The sequence below is a fragment of the Rhinoderma darwinii genome, unplaced genomic scaffold (assembly GCF_050947455.1).
Source record: "Rhinoderma darwinii isolate aRhiDar2 unplaced genomic scaffold, aRhiDar2.hap1 Scaffold_2442, whole genome shotgun sequence".
Lineage (NCBI taxonomy): Eukaryota > Metazoa > Chordata > Amphibia > Anura > Rhinodermatidae > Rhinoderma > Rhinoderma darwinii.
The window spans coordinates 14,756-29,528 of record NW_027462742.1 but is presented as its reverse complement, the minus strand read 5'-3'; the positions used below and the strand labels follow the sequence as shown (position 1 = coordinate 29,528).

The 14,773-nt window shown below is 47.8% G+C and overlaps 10 non-coding genes across 10 annotated transcripts; all 10 read left to right on the top strand.

Annotated features, from left to right (window-relative positions):
- Positions 1 to 1,274: 1,274 nt before the first annotated feature.
- Positions 1,275 to 1,465, top strand: LOC142702721 (U2 spliceosomal RNA). Its single transcript, XR_012867260.1, has one exon. It is a non-coding gene; the product is annotated as a U2 spliceosomal RNA (small nuclear RNA).
- A 1,296-nt stretch (positions 1,466 to 2,761) lies between these two features.
- Positions 2,762 to 2,952, top strand: LOC142702720 (U2 spliceosomal RNA). Its single transcript, XR_012867259.1, has one exon. It is a non-coding gene; the product is annotated as a U2 spliceosomal RNA (small nuclear RNA).
- A 1,272-nt stretch (positions 2,953 to 4,224) lies between these two features.
- Positions 4,225 to 4,415, top strand: LOC142702718 (U2 spliceosomal RNA). Its single transcript, XR_012867258.1, has one exon. It is a non-coding gene; the product is annotated as a U2 spliceosomal RNA (small nuclear RNA).
- Positions 4,416 to 5,691: 1,276 nt separating this feature from the next.
- On the top strand, positions 5,692 to 5,882 carry LOC142702717 (U2 spliceosomal RNA). The gene has a single exon (XR_012867257.1). It is a non-coding gene; the product is annotated as a U2 spliceosomal RNA (small nuclear RNA).
- A 1,296-nt stretch (positions 5,883 to 7,178) lies between these two features.
- Positions 7,179 to 7,369, top strand: LOC142702722 (U2 spliceosomal RNA). Its single transcript, XR_012867261.1, has one exon. It is a non-coding gene; the product is annotated as a U2 spliceosomal RNA (small nuclear RNA).
- Positions 7,370 to 8,657: 1,288 nt separating this feature from the next.
- LOC142702715 (U2 spliceosomal RNA) lies at positions 8,658 to 8,848 on the top strand. Its single transcript, XR_012867255.1, has one exon. It is a non-coding gene; the product is annotated as a U2 spliceosomal RNA (small nuclear RNA).
- A 1,293-nt stretch (positions 8,849 to 10,141) lies between these two features.
- LOC142702714 (U2 spliceosomal RNA) lies at positions 10,142 to 10,332 on the top strand. Its single transcript, XR_012867254.1, has one exon. It is a non-coding gene; the product is annotated as a U2 spliceosomal RNA (small nuclear RNA).
- Positions 10,333 to 11,600: 1,268 nt separating this feature from the next.
- On the top strand, positions 11,601 to 11,791 carry LOC142702713 (U2 spliceosomal RNA). The gene has a single exon (XR_012867253.1). It is a non-coding gene; the product is annotated as a U2 spliceosomal RNA (small nuclear RNA).
- Positions 11,792 to 13,080: 1,289 nt separating this feature from the next.
- Positions 13,081 to 13,271, top strand: LOC142702712 (U2 spliceosomal RNA). Its single transcript, XR_012867252.1, has one exon. It is a non-coding gene; the product is annotated as a U2 spliceosomal RNA (small nuclear RNA).
- Positions 13,272 to 14,555: 1,284 nt separating this feature from the next.
- Positions 14,556 to 14,746, top strand: LOC142702716 (U2 spliceosomal RNA). Its single transcript, XR_012867256.1, has one exon. It is a non-coding gene; the product is annotated as a U2 spliceosomal RNA (small nuclear RNA).
- The last annotated feature ends 27 nt before the right edge of the window (positions 14,747 to 14,773 follow it).

The window sequence follows — 14,773 nt, the reverse complement described above, 5'->3', positions numbered from 1 at the left end:
TATGTGTTGACTAAAAGCAGATTCCAAAAGTGTTTTTTGTCTTTGCTATTGTTTCTGTCTTTCTGAAGGGATCTCCCCTTTTAATCCCATTATTTCAACACCTGTTGGACAATGCATGAGTGATAATGAGCTCATTGATTAAATGCAATTAATGAATAGATTGCCACCTCTTGTTGTGTGTCGTCTGTGTTTCTGTGTTTCCGGCATTTCACATTGGAACACCTCATTCACCTTCCTTGTCTTCTCTCCGCCCTCCCTTTTAGGTAAGTTAAAGAGCTGCACCTGAGCCAGCCACTTGATTGATTGATTGATTGATTGATTGATTGATTGATTGATGCAGCACAACAGTCAAATAGTGGAGTGGAGTAGGGGAACAGCAAACAGCCAATAAAGCAGCCCGCCCGCTCGCCTGCCCGCCACAATGGACCTACCTGTGTACACTAGATGGATGTGATGGAATGTACTGTCGTCCCTACATTTCAAGAAGAAGTAAGAATTGCAGTTGCAACAAAGCCTTGCTTGCCTACAAAGAGAGCAGCAATTTGGATTTGTTACTATGTTACCTAGAAGAATAACAAACTGTGCAAGGATGGAGGTTGTAGGAGCAAGGAGAAGTTGTCTGTAAAGTTGGTGGATGCCTATTTTCCATTTTGCAGTCCCTTGTCTCCCTCTTGTGGCCTCCTGGAGGCAACTAGCTGTGCAAAAAAAAGACAGCCTGGCGGCCGGCTGTTGCAGTGTTGCCCTCTCAGGCAACACTGAGTGACTGACTGAGCCTCACCGTCTTATATAAAGTTCAGACGGAACTTTGCACGTGTCATAGTGGAGCCCTCAGGATTCCAGAGCCAGCTTTCTGACATCATAATGGGGCCTCAGAGATAAAAGCCTGGGCCCAGGCAGTGTTGGTCAGTGCTGCTCAGCAGGCAGCACTGGACTGGACTGGATTACAGCTGATACAAGGTGTGAAGGAACAAGGGGTGGCTGTGGGCATGCACTTGCTGCCGCTGCCAGTGTTTATCTGCATGGCAGCAGGGCATTTGGGCGTTGCCAGGAAGGCGTTTTTATGTAGATTCCTCCTCTTTCAGCACTGCATTGTGGTGCAAGCAAAAGAAGCAAATCCTGTCTGGCTTCCTCTCCGGCCTTTATTCACCTCCCGTGTAGCTGTGAGTGTGTGAGCCTGCAGGGCCCCATGGAATTGCCTAGAAGTAGGCTGAATCGCTGCAAGGGCTGAACAGCAGTATCGGGCAGGCTCGGGCAACGCGCGGCCCGTTCGGGTTATCGCTTCTCGGCCTTTTGGCTAAGATCAAGTGTAGTATCTGTTCTTATCAGTTTAATATCTGATACGTCCCCTATCTGGGGACCATATATTAAATGGATTTTTAGAACAGGGAGATGGAAATAGAGCTTGCTCTGTCCACTCCACGCATTGACCTGGTATTGCAGTATTTCCAGGACCGGTGCACCCTTTCCTTATGTGTTGACTAAAAGCAGATTCCAAAAGTGTTTTTTGTCTTTGCTATTGTTTCTGTCTTTCTGAAGGGATCTCCCCTTTTAATCCCATTATTTCAACACCTGTTGGACAATGCATGAGTGATAATGAGCTCATTGATTAAATGCAATTAATGAATAGATTGCCACCTCTTGTTGTGTGTCGTCTGTGTTTCTGTGTTTCCGGCATTTCACATTGGAACACCTCATTCACCTTCCTTGTCTTCTCTCCGCCCTCCCTTTTAGGTAAGTTAAAGAGCTGCACCTGAGCCAGCCACTGATTGATTGATTGATTGATTGATTGATTGATTGATTGATTGATTGATTGATTGATTGATGCAGCACAACAGTCAAATAGTGGAGTGGAGTAGGGGAACAGCAAACAGCCAATAAAGCAGCCCGCCCGCTCGCCTGCCCGCCACAATGGACCTACCTGTGTACACTAGATGGATGTGATGGAATGTACTGTCGTCCCTACATTTCAAGAAGAAGTAAGAATTGCAGTTGCAACAAAGCCTTGCTTGCCTACAAAGAGAGCAGCAATTTGGATTTGTTACTATGTTACCTAGAAGAATAACAAACTGTGCAAGGATGGAGGTTGTAGGAGCAAGGAGAAGTTGTCTGTAAAGTTGGTGGATGCCTATTTTCCATTTTGCAGTCCCTTGTCTCCCTCTTGTGGCCTCCTGGAGGCAACTTGCTGTGCAAAAAAAAGACAGCCTGGCGGCCGGCTGTTGCAGTGTTGCCCTCTCAGGCAACACTGAGTGACTGACTGAGCCTCACCGTCTTATATAAAGTTCAGACGGAACTTTGCACGTGTCATAGTGGAGCCCTCAGGATTCCAGAGCCAGCTTTCTGACATCATAATGGGGCCTCAGAGATAAAAGCCTGGGCCCAGGCAGTGTTGGTCAGTGCTGCTCAGCAGGCAGCACTGGACTGGACTGGATTACAGCTGATACAAGGTGTGAAGGAACAAGGGGTGGCTGTGGGCATGCACTTGCTGCCGCTGCCAGTGTTTATCTGCATGGCAGCAGGGCATTTGGGCGTTGCCAGGAAGGCGTTTTTATGTAGATTCCTCCTCTTTCAGCACTGCATTGTGGTGCAAGCAAAAGAAGCAAATCCTGTCTGGCTTCCTCTCCGGCCTTTATTCACCTCCCGTGTAGCTGTGAGTGTGTGAGCCTGCAGGGCCCCATGGAATTGCCTAGAAGTAGGCTGAATCGCTGCAAGGGCTGAACAGCAGTATCGGGCAGGCTCGGGCAACGCGCGGCCCGTTCGGGTTATCGCTTCTCGGCCTTTTGGCTAAGATCAAGTGTAGTATCTGTTCTTATCAGTTTAATATCTGATACGTCCCCTATCTGGGGACCATATATTAAATGGATTTTTAGAACAGGGAGATGGAAATAGAGCTTGCTCTGTCCACTCCACGCATTGACCTGGTATTGCAGTATTTCCAGGACCGGTGCACCCTTTCCTTATGTGTTGACTAAAAGCAGATTCCAAAAGTGTTGTTTGTCTTTGCTATTGTTTCTGTCTTTCTGAAGGGATCTCCCCTTTTAATCCCATTATTTCAACACCTGTTGGACAATGCATGAGTGATAATGAGCTCATTGATTAAATGCAATTAATGAATAGATTGCCACCTCTTGTTGTGTGTCGTCTGTGTTTCTGTGTTTCCGGCATTTCACATTGGAACACCTCATTCACCTTCCTTGTCTTCTCTCCGCCCTCCCTTTTAGGTAAGTTAAAGAGCTGCACCTGAGCCAGCCACTGATTGATTGATTGATTGATTGATTGATTGATTGATGCAGCACAACAGTCAAATAGTGGAGTGGAGTAGGGGAACAGCAAACAGCCAATAAAGCAGCCCGCCCGCTCGCCTGCCCGCCACAATGGACCTACCTGTGTACACTAGATGGATGTGATGGAATGTACTGTCGTCCCTACATTTCAAGAAGAAGTAAGAATTGCAGTTGCAACAAAGCCTTGCTTGCCTACAAAGAGAGCAGCAATTTGGATTTGTTACTATGTTACCTAGAAGAATAACAAACTGTGCAAGGATGGAGGTTGTAGGAGCAAGGAGAAGTTGTCTGTAAAGTTGGTGGATGCCTATTTTCCATTTTGCAGTCCCTTGTCTCCCTCTTGTGGCCTCCTGGAGGCAACTAGCTGTGCAAAAAAAAGACAGCCTGGCGGCCGGCTGTTGCAGTGTTGCCCTCTCAGGCAACACTGAGTGACTGACTGAGCCTCACCGTCTTATATAAAGTTCAGACGGAACTTTGCACGTGTCATAGTGGAGCCCTCAGGATTCCAGAGCCAGCTTTCTGACATCATAATGGGGCCTCAGAGATAAAAGCCTGGGCCCAGGCAGTGTTGGTCAGTGCTGCTCAGCAGGCAGCACTGGACTGGACTGGATTACAGCTGATACAAGGTGTGAAGGAACAAGGGGTGGCTGTGGGCATGCACTTGCTGCCGCTGCCAGTGTTTATCTGCATGGCAGCAGGGCATTTGGGCGTTGCCAGGAAGGCGTTTTTATGTAGATTCCTCCTCTTTCAGCACTGCATTGTGGTGCAAGCAAAAGAAGCAAATCCTGTCTGGCTTCCTCTCCGGCCTTTATTCACCTCCCGTGTAGCTGTGAGTGTGTGAGCCTGCAGGGCCCCATGGAATTGCCTAGAAGTAGGCTGAATCGCTGCAAGGGCTGAACAGCAGTATCGGGCAGGCTCGGGCAACGCGCGGCCCGTTCGGGTTATCGCTTCTCGGCCTTTTGGCTAAGATCAAGTGTAGTATCTGTTCTTATCAGTTTAATATCTGATACGTCCCCTATCTGGGGACCATATATTAAATGGATTTTTAGAACAGGGAGATGGAAATAGAGCTTGCTCTGTCCACTCCACGCATTGACCTGGTATTGCAGTATTTCCAGGACCGGTGCACCCTTTCCTTATGTGTTGACTAAAAGCAGATTCCAAAAGTGTTTTTTGTCTTTGCTATTGTTTCTGTCTTTCTGAAGGGATCTCCCCTTTTAATCCCATTATTTCAACACCTGTTGGACAATGCATGAGTGATAATGAGCTCATTGATTAAATGCAATTAATGAATAGATTGCCACCTCTTGTTGTGTGTCGTCTGTGTTTCTGTGTTTCCGGCATTTCACATTGGAACACCTCATTCACCTTCCTTGTCTTCTCTCCGCCCTCCCTTTTAGGTAAGTTAAAGAGCTGCACCTGAGCCAGCCACTGATTGATTGATTGATTGATTGATTGATTGATTGATTGATGCAGCACAACAGTCAAATAGTGGAGTGGAGTAGGGGAACAGCAAACAGCCAATAAAGCAGCCCGCCCGCTCGCCTGCCCGCCACAATGGACCTACCTGTGTACACTAGATGGATGTGATGGAATGTACTGTCGTCCCTACATTTCAAGAAGAAGTAAGAATTGCAGTTGCAACAAAGCCTTGCTTGCCTACAAAGAGAGCAGCAATTTGGATTTGTTACTATGTTACCTAGAAGAATAACAAACTGTGCAAGGATGGAGGTTGTAGGAGCAAGGAGAAGTTGTCTGTAAAGTTGGTGGATGCCTATTTTCCATTTTGCAGTCCCTTGTCTCCCTCTTGTGGCCTCCTGGAGGCAACTAGCTGTGCAAAAAAAAGACAGCCTGGCGGCCGGCTGTTGCAGTGTTGCCCTCTCAGGCAACACTGAGTGACTGACTGAGCCTCACCGTCTTATATAAAGTTCAGACGGAACTTTGCACGTGTCATAGTGGAGCCCTCAGGATTCCAGAGCCAGCTTTCTGACATCATAATGGGGCCTCAGAGATAAAAGCCTGGGCCCAGGCAGTGTTGGTCAGTGCTGCTCAGCAGGCAGCACTGGACTGGACTGGATTACAGCTGATACAAGGTGTGAAGGAACAAGGGGTGGCTGTGGGCATGCACTTGCTGCCGCTGCCAGTGTTTATCTGCATGGCAGCAGGGCATTTGGGCGTTGCCAGGAAGGCGTTTTTATGTAGATTCCTCCTCTTTCAGCACTGCATTGTGGTGCAAGCAAAAGAAGCAAATCCTGTCTTGCTTCCTCTCCGGCCTTTATTCACCTCCCGTGTAGCTGTGAGTGTGTGAGCCTGCAGGGCCCCATGGAATTGCCTAGAAGTAGGCTGAATCGCTGCAAGGGCTGAACAGCAGTATCGGGCAGGCTCGGGCAACGCGCGGCCCGTTCGGGTTATCGCTTCTCGGCCTTTTGGCTAAGATCAAGTGTAGTATCTGTTCTTATCAGTTTAATATCTGATACGTCCCCTATCTGGGGACCATATATTAAATGGATTTTTAGAACAGGGAGATGGAAATAGAGCTTGCTCTGTCCACTCCACGCATTGACCTGGTATTGCAGTATTTCCAGGACCGGTGCACCCTTTCCTTATGTGTTGACTAAAAGCAGATTCCAAAAGTGTTTTTTGTCTTTGCTATTGTTTCTGTCTTTCTGAAGGGATCTCCCCTTTTAATCCCATTATTTCAACACCTGTTGGACAATGCATGAGTGATAATGAGCTCATTGATTAAATGCAATTAATGAATAGATTGACACCTCTTGTTGTGTGTCGTCTGTGTTTCTGTGTTTCCGGCATTTCACATTGGAACACCTCATTCACCTTCCTTGTCTTCTCTCCGCCCTCCCTTTTAGGTAAGTTAAAGAGCTGCACCTGAGCCAGCCACTGATTGATTGATTGATTGATTGATTGATTGATTGATTGATTGATTGATTGATTGATTGATGCAGCACAACAGTCAAATAGTGGAGTGGAGTAGGGGAACAGCAAACAGCCAATAAAGCAGCCCGCCCGCTCGCCTGCCCGCCACAATGGACCTACCTGTGTACACTAGATGGATGTGATGGAATGTACTGTCGTCCCTACATTTCAAGAAGAAGTAAGAATTGCAGTTGCAACAAAGCCTTGCTTGCCTACAAAGAGAGCAGCAATTTGGATTTGTTACTATGTTACCTAGAAGAATAACAAACTGTGCAAGGATGGAGGTTGTAGGAGCAAGGAGAAGTTGTCTGTAAAGTGTGTGGATGCCTATTTTCCATTTTGCAGTCCCTTGTCTCCCTCTTGTGGCCTCCTGGAGGCAACTAGCTGTGCAAAAAAAAGACAGCCTGGCGGCCGGCTGTTGCAGTGTTGCCCTCTCAGGCAACACTGAGTGACTGACTGAGCCTCACCGTCTTATATAAAGTTCAGACGGAACTTTGCACGTGTCATAGTGGAGCCCTCAGGATTCCAGAGCCAGCTTTCTGACATCATAATGGGGCCTCAGAGATAAAAGCCTGGGCCCAGGCAGTGTTGGTCAGTGCTGCTCAGCAGGCAGCACTGGACTGGACTGGATTACAGCTGATACAAGGTGTGAAGGAACAAGGGGTGGCTGTTGGCATGCACTTGCTGCCGCTGCCAGTGTTTATCTGCATGGCAGCAGGGCATTTGGGCGTTGCCAGGAAGGCGTTTTTATGTAGATTCCTCCTCTTTCAGCACTGCATTGTGGTGCAAGCAAAAGAAGCAAATCCTGTCTGGCTTCCTCTCCGGCCTTTATTCACCTCCCGTGTAGCTGTGAGTGTGTGAGCCTGCAGGGCCCCATGGAATTGCCTAGAAGTAGGCTGAATCGCTGCAAGGGCTGAACAGCAGTATCGGGCAGGCTCGGGCAACGCGCGGCCCGTTCGGGTTACCGCTTCTCGGCCTTTTGGCTAAGATCAAGTGTAGTATCTGTTCTTATCAGTTTAATATCTGATACGTCCCCTATCTGGGGACCATATATTAAATGGATTTTTAGAACAGGGAGATGGAAATAGAGCTTGCTCTGTCCACTCCACGCATTGACCTGGTATTGCAGTATTTCCAGGACCGGTGCACCCTTTCCTTATGTGTTGACTAAAAGCAGATTCCAAAAGTGTTTTTTGTCTTTGCTATTGTTTCTGTCTTTCTGAAGGGATCTCCCCTTTTAATCCCATTATTTCAACACCTGTTGGACAATGCATGAGTGATAATGAGCTCATTGATTAAATGCAATTAATGAATAGATTGCCACCTCTTGTTGTGTGTCGTCTGTGTTTCTGTGTTTCCGGCATTTCACATTGGAACACCTCATTCACCTTCCTTGTCTTCTCTCCGCCCTCCCTTTTAGGTAAGTTAAAGAGCTGCACCTGAGCCAGCCACTGATTGATTGATTGATTGATTGATTGATTGATTGATTGATTGATTGATTGATGCAGCACAACAGTCAAATAGTGGAGTGGAGTAGGGGAACAGCAAACAGCCAATAAAGCAGCCCGCCCGCTCGCCTGCCCGCCACAATGGACCTACCTGTGTACACTAGATGGATGTGATGGAATGTACTGTCGTCCCTACATTTCAAGAAGAAGTAAGAATTGCAGTTGCAACAAAGCCTTGCTTGCCTACAAAGAGAGCAGCAATTTGGATTTGTTACTATGTTACCTAGAAGAATAACAAACTGTGCAAGGATGGAGGTTGTAGGAGCAAGGAGAAGTTGTCTGTAAAGTGTGTGGATGCCTATTTTCCATTTTGCAGTCCCTTGTCTCCCTCTTGTGGCCTCCTGGAGGCAACTAGCTGTGCAAAAAAAAGACAGCCTGGCGGCCGGCTGTTGCAGTGTTGCCCTCTCAGGCAACACTGAGTGACTGACTGAGCCTCACCGTCTTATATAAAGTTCAGACGGAACTTTGCACGTGTCATAGTGGAGCCCTCAGGATTCCAGAGCCAGCTTTCTGACATCATAATGGGGCCTCAGAGATAAAAGCCTGGGCCCAGGCAGTGTTGGTCAGTGCTGCTCAGCAGGCAGCACTGGACTGGACTGGATTACAGCTGATACAAGGTGTGAAGGAACAAGGGGTGGCTGTTGGCATGCACTTGCTGCCGCTGCCAGTGATTATCTGCATGGCAGCAGGGCATTTGGGCGTTGCCAGGAAGGCGTTTTTATGTAGATTCCTCCTCTTTCAGCACTGCATTGTGGTGCAAGCAAAAGAAGCAAATCCTGTCTGGCTTCCTCTCCGGCCTTTATTCACCTCCCGTGTAGCTGTGAGTGTGTGAGCCTGCAGGGCCCCATGGAATTGCCTAGAAGTAGGCTGAATCGCTGCAAGGGCTGAACAGCAGTATCGGGCAGGCTCGGGCAACGCGCGGCCCGTTCGGGTTATCGCTTCTCGGCCTTTTGGCTAAGATCAAGTGTAGTATCTGTTCTTATCAGTTTAATATCTGATACGTCCCCTATCTGGGGACCATATATTAAATGGATTTTTAGAACAGGGAGATGGAAATAGAGCTTGCTCTGTCCACTCCACGCATTGACCTGGTATTGCAGTATTTCCAGGACCGGTGCACCCTTTCCTTATGTGTTGACTAAAAGCAGATTCCAAAAGTGTTTTTTGTCTTTGCTATTGTTTCTGTCTTTCTGAAGGGATCTCCCCTTTTAATCCCATTATTTCAACACCTGTTGGACAATGCATGAGTGATAATGAGCTCATTGATTAAATGCAATTAATGAATAGATTGCCACCTCTTGTTGTGTGTCGTCTGTGTTTCTGTGTTTCCGGCATTTCACATTGGAACACCTCATTCACCTTCCTTGTCTTCTCTCCGCCCTCCCTTTTAGGTAAGTTAAAGAGCTGCACCTGAGCCAGCCACTGATTGATTGATTGATTGATTGATTGATTGATTGATTGATTGATTGATTGATTGATTGATTGATGCAGCACAACAGTCAAATAGTGGAGTGGAGTAGGGGAACAGCAAACAGCCAATAAAGCAGCCCGCCCGCTCGCCTGCCCGCCACAATGGACCTACCTGTGTACACTAGATGGATGTGATGGAATGTACTGTCGTCCCTACATTTCAAGAAGAAGTAAGAATTGCAGTTGCAACAAAGCCTTGCTTGCCTACAAAGAGAGCAGCAATTTGGATTTGTTACTATGTTACCTAGAAGAATAACAAACTGTGGGAGGTTGTAGGAGCAAGGAGAAGTTGTCTGTAAAGTGTGTGGATGCCTATTTTCCATTTTGCAGTCCCTTGTCTCCCTCTTGTGGCCTCCTGGAGGCAACTAGCTGTGCAAAAAAAAGACAGCCTGGCGGCCGGCTGTTGCAGTGTTGCCCTCTCAGGCAACACTGAGTGACTGACTGAGCCTCACCGTCTTATATAAAGTTCAGACGGAACTTTGCACGTGTCATAGTGGAGCCCTCAGGATTCCAGAGCCAGCTTTCTGACATCATAATGGGGCCTCAGAGATAAAAGCCTGGGCCCAGGCAGTGTTGGTCAGTGCTGCTCAGCAGGCAGCACTGGACTGGACTGGATTACAGCTGATACAAGGTGTGAAGGAACAAGGGGTGGCTGTGGGCATGCACTTGCTGCCGCTGCCAGTGTTTATCTGCATGGCAGCAGGGCATTTGGGCGTTGCCAGGAAGGCGTTTTTATGTAGATTCCTCCTCTTTCAGCACTGCATTGTGGTGCAAGCAAAAGAAGCAAATCCTGTCTGGCTTCCTCTCCGGCCTTTATTCACCTCCCGTGTAGCTGTGAGTGTGTGAGCCTGCAGGGCCCCATGGAATTGCCTAGAAGTAGGCTGAATCGCTGCAAGGGCTGAACAGCAGTATCGGGCAGGCTCGGGCAACGCGCGGCCCGTTCGGGTTATCGCTTCTCGGCCTTTTGGCTAAGATCAAGTGTAGTATCTGTTCTTATCAGTTTAATATCTGATACGTCCCCTATCTGGGGACCATATATTAAATGGATTTTTAGAACAGGGAGATGGAAATAGAGCTTGCTCTGTCCACTCCACGCATTGACCTGGTATTGCAGTATTTCCAGGACCGGTGCACCCTTTCCTTATGTGTTGACTAAAAGCAGATTCCAAAAGTGTTTTTTGTCTTTGCTATTGTTTCTGTCTTTCTGAAGGGATCTCCCCTTTTAATCCCATTATTTCAACACCTGTTGGACAATGCATGAGTGATAATGAGCTCATTGATTAAATGCAATTAATGAATAGATTGCCACCTCTTGTTGTGTGTCGTCTGTGTTTCTGTGTTTCCGGCATTTCACATTGGAACACCTCATTCACCTTCCTTGTCTTCTCTCCGCCCTCCCTTTTAGGTAAGTTAAAGAGCTGCACCTGAGCCAGCCACTGATTGATTGATTGATTGATTGATTGATTGATGCAGCACAACAGTCAAATAGTGGAGTGGAGTAGGGGAACAGCAAACAGCCAATAAAGCAGCCCGCCCGCTCGCCTGCCCGCCACAATGGACCTACCTGTGTACACTAGATGGATGTGATGGAATGTACTGTCGTCCCTACATTTCAAGAAGAAGTAAGAATTGCAGTTGCAACAAAGCCTTGCTTGCCTACAAAGAGAGCAGCAATTTGGATTTGTTACTATGTTACCTAGAAGAATAACAAACTGTGCAAGGATGGAGGTTGTAGGAGCAAGGAGAAGTTGTCTGTAAAGTTGGTGGATGCCTATTTTCCATTTTGCAGTCCCTTGTCTCCCTCTTGTGGCCTCCTGGAGGCAACTAGCTGTGCAAAAAAAAGACAGCCTGGCGGCCGGCTGTTGCAGTGTTGCCCTCTCAGGCAACACTGAGTGACTGACTGAGCCTCACCGTCTTATATAAAGTTCAGACGGAACTTTGCACGTGTCATAGTGGAGCCCTCAGGATTCCAGAGCCAGCTTTCTGACATCATAATGGGGCCTCAGAGATAAAAGCCTGGGCCCAGGCAGTGTTGGTCAGTGCTGCTCAGCAGGCAGCACTGGACTGGACTGGATTACAGCTGATACAAGGTGTGAAGGAACAAGGGGTGGCTGTGGGCATGCACTTGCTGCCGCTGCCAGTGTTTATCTGCATGGCAGCAGGGCATTTGGGCGTTGCCAGGAAGGCGTTTTTATGTAGATTCCTCCTCTTTCAGCACTGCATTGTGGTGCAAGCAAAAGAAGCAAATCCTGTCTGGCTTCCTCTCCGGCCTTTATTCACCTCCCGTGTAGCTGTGAGTGTGTGAGCCTGCAGGGCCCCATGGAATTGCCTAGAAGTAGGCTGAATCGCTGCAAGGGCTGAACAGCAGTATCGGGCAGGCTCGGGCAACGCGCGGCCCGTTCGGGTTATCGCTTCTCGGCCTTTTGGCTAAGATCAAGTGTAGTATCTGTTCTTATCAGTTTAATATCTGATACGTCCCCTATCTGGGGACCATATATTAAATGGATTTTTAGAACAGGGAGATGGAAATAGAGCTTGCTCTGTCCACTCCACGCATTGACCTGGTATTGCAGTATTTCCAGGACCGGTGCACCCTTTCCTTATGTGTTGACTAAAAGCAGATTCCAAAAGTGTTTTTTGTCTTTGCTATTGTTTCTGTCTTTCTGAAGGGATCTCCCCTTTTAATCCCATTATTTCAACACCTGTTGGACAATGCATGAGTGATAATGAGCTCATTGATTAAATGCAATTAATGAATAGATTGCCACCTCTTGTTGTGTGTCGTCTGTGTTTCTGTGTTTCCGGCATTTCACATTGGAACACCTCATTCACCTTCCTTGTCTTCTCTCCGCCCTCCCTTTTAGGTAAGTTAAAGAGCTGCACCTGAGCCAGCCACTTGATTGATTGATTGATTGATTGATTGATTGATTGATTGATTGATTGATTGATGCAGCACAACAGTCAAATAGTGGAGTGGAGTAGGGGAACAGCAAACAGCCAATAAAGCAGCCCGCCCGCTCGCCTGCCCGCCACAATGGACCTACCTGTGTACACTAGATGGATGTGATGGAATGTACTGTCGTCCCTACATTTCAAGAAGAAGTAAGAATTGCAGTTGCAACAAAGCCTTGCTTGCCTACAAAGAGAGCAGCAATTTGGATTTGTTACTATGTTACCTAGAAGAATAACAAACTGTGCAAGGATGGAGGTTGTAGGAGCAAGGAGAAGTTGTCTGTAAAGTTGGTGGATGCCTATTTTCCATTTTGCAGTCCCTTGTCTCCCTCTTGTGGCCTCCTGGAGGCAACTAGCTGTGCAAAAAAAAGACAGCCTGGCGGCCGGCTGTTGCAGTGTTGCCCTCTCAGGCAACACTGAGTGACTGACTGAGCCTCACCGTCTTATATAAAGTTCAGACGGAACTTTGCACGTGTCATAGTGGAGCCCTCAGGATTCCAGAGCCAGCTTTCTGACATCATAATGGGGCCTCAGAGATAAAAGCCTGGGCCCAGGCAGTGTTGGTCAGTGCTGCTCAGCAGGCAGCACTGGACTGGACTGGATTACAGCTGATACAAGGTGTGAAGGAACAAGGGGTGGCTGTGGGCATGCACTTGCTGCCGCTGCCAGTGTTTATCTGCATGGCAGCAGGGCATTTGGGCGTTGCCAGGAAGGCGTTTTTATGTAGATTCCTCCTCTTTCAGCACTGCATTGTGGTGCAAGCAAAAGAAGCAAATCCTGTCTGGCTTCCTCTCCGGCCTTTATTCACCTCCCGTGTAGCTGTGAGTGTGTGAGCCTGCAGGGCCCCATGGAATTGCCTAGAAGTAGGCTGAATCGCTGCAAGGGCTGAACAGCAGTATCGGGCAGGCTCGGGCAACGCGCGGCCCGTTCGGGTTATCGCTTCTCGGCCTTTTGGCTAAGATCAAGTGTAGTATCTGTTCTTATCAGTTTAATATCTGATACGTCCCCTATCTGGGGACCATATATTAAATGGATTTTTAGAACAGGGAGATGGAAATAGAGCTTGCTCTGTCCACTCCACGCATTGACCTGGTATTGCAGTATTTCCAGGACCGGTGCACCCTTTCCTTATGTGTTGACTAAAAGCAGATTCCAAAAGTGTTTTTTGTCTTTGCTATTGTTTCTGTCTTTCTGAAGGGATCTCCCCTTTTAATCCCATTATTTCAACACCTGTTGGACAATGCATGAGTGATAATGAGCTCATTGATTAAATGCAATTAATGAATAGATTGCCACCTCTTGTTGTGTGTCGTCTGTGTTTCTGTGTTTCCGGCATTTCACATTGGAACACCTCATTCACCTTCCTTGTCTTCTCTCCGCCCTCCCTTTTAGGTAAGTTAAAGAGCTGCACCTGAGCCAGCCACTGATTGATTGATTGATTGATTGATTGATTGATTGATTGATTGATTGATGCAGCACAACAGTCAAATAGTGGAGTGGAGTAGGGGAACAGCAAACAGCCAATAAAGCAGCCCGCCCGCTCGCCTGCCCGCCACAATGGACCTACCTGTGTACACTAGATGGATGTGATGGAATGTACTGTCGTCCCTACATTTCAAGAAGAAGTAAGAATTGCAGTTGCAACAAAGCCTTGCTTGCCTACAAAGAGAGCAGCAATTTGGATTTGTTACTATGTTACCTAGAAGAATAACAAACTGTGCAAGGATGGAGGTTGTAGGAGCAAGGAGAAGTTGTCTGTAAAGTTGGTGGATGCCTATTTTCCATTTTGCAGTCCCTTGTCTCCCTCTTGTGGCCTCCTGGAGGCAACTAGCTGTGCAAAAAAAAGACAGCCTGGCGGCCGGCTGTTGCAGTGTTGCCCTCTCAGGCAACACTGAGTGACTGACTGAGCCTCACCGTCTTATATAAAGTTCAGACGGAACTTTGCACGTGTCATAGTGGAGCCCTCAGGATTCCAGAGCCAGCTTTCTGACATCATAATGGGGCCTCAGAGATAAAAGCCTGGGCCCAGGCAGTGTTGGTCAGTGCTGCTCAGCAGGCAGCACTGGACTGGACTGGATTACAGCTGATACAAGGTGTGAAGGAACAAGGGGTGGCTGTGGGCATGCACTTGCTGCCGCTGCCAGTGTTTATCTGCATGGCAGCAGGGCATTTGGGCATTGCCAGGAAGGCGTTTTTATGTAGATTCCTCCTCTTTCAGCACTGCATTGTGGTGCAAGCAAAAGAAGCAAATCCTGCCTGGCTTCCTCTCCGGCCTTTATTCACCTCCCGTGTAGCTGTGAGTGTGTGAGCCTGCAGGGCCCCATGGAATTGCCTAGAAGTAGGCTGAATCGCTGCAAGGGCTGAACAGCAGTATCGGGCAGGCTCGGGCAACGCGCGGCCCGTTCGGGTTATCGCTTCTCGGCCTTTTGGCTAAGATCAAGTGTAGTATCTGTTCTTATCAGTTTAATATCTGATACGTCCCCTATCTGGGGACCATATATTAAATGTATTTTTAGAACAGGGAGATGGAAATAGAGCTTGCTCTGTCCACTCCACGCATTGACCTGGTATTGCAGTATTTCCAGGACCGGTGCACCCTTTCCTTATGTGTTGACTAAAAGCAGATTC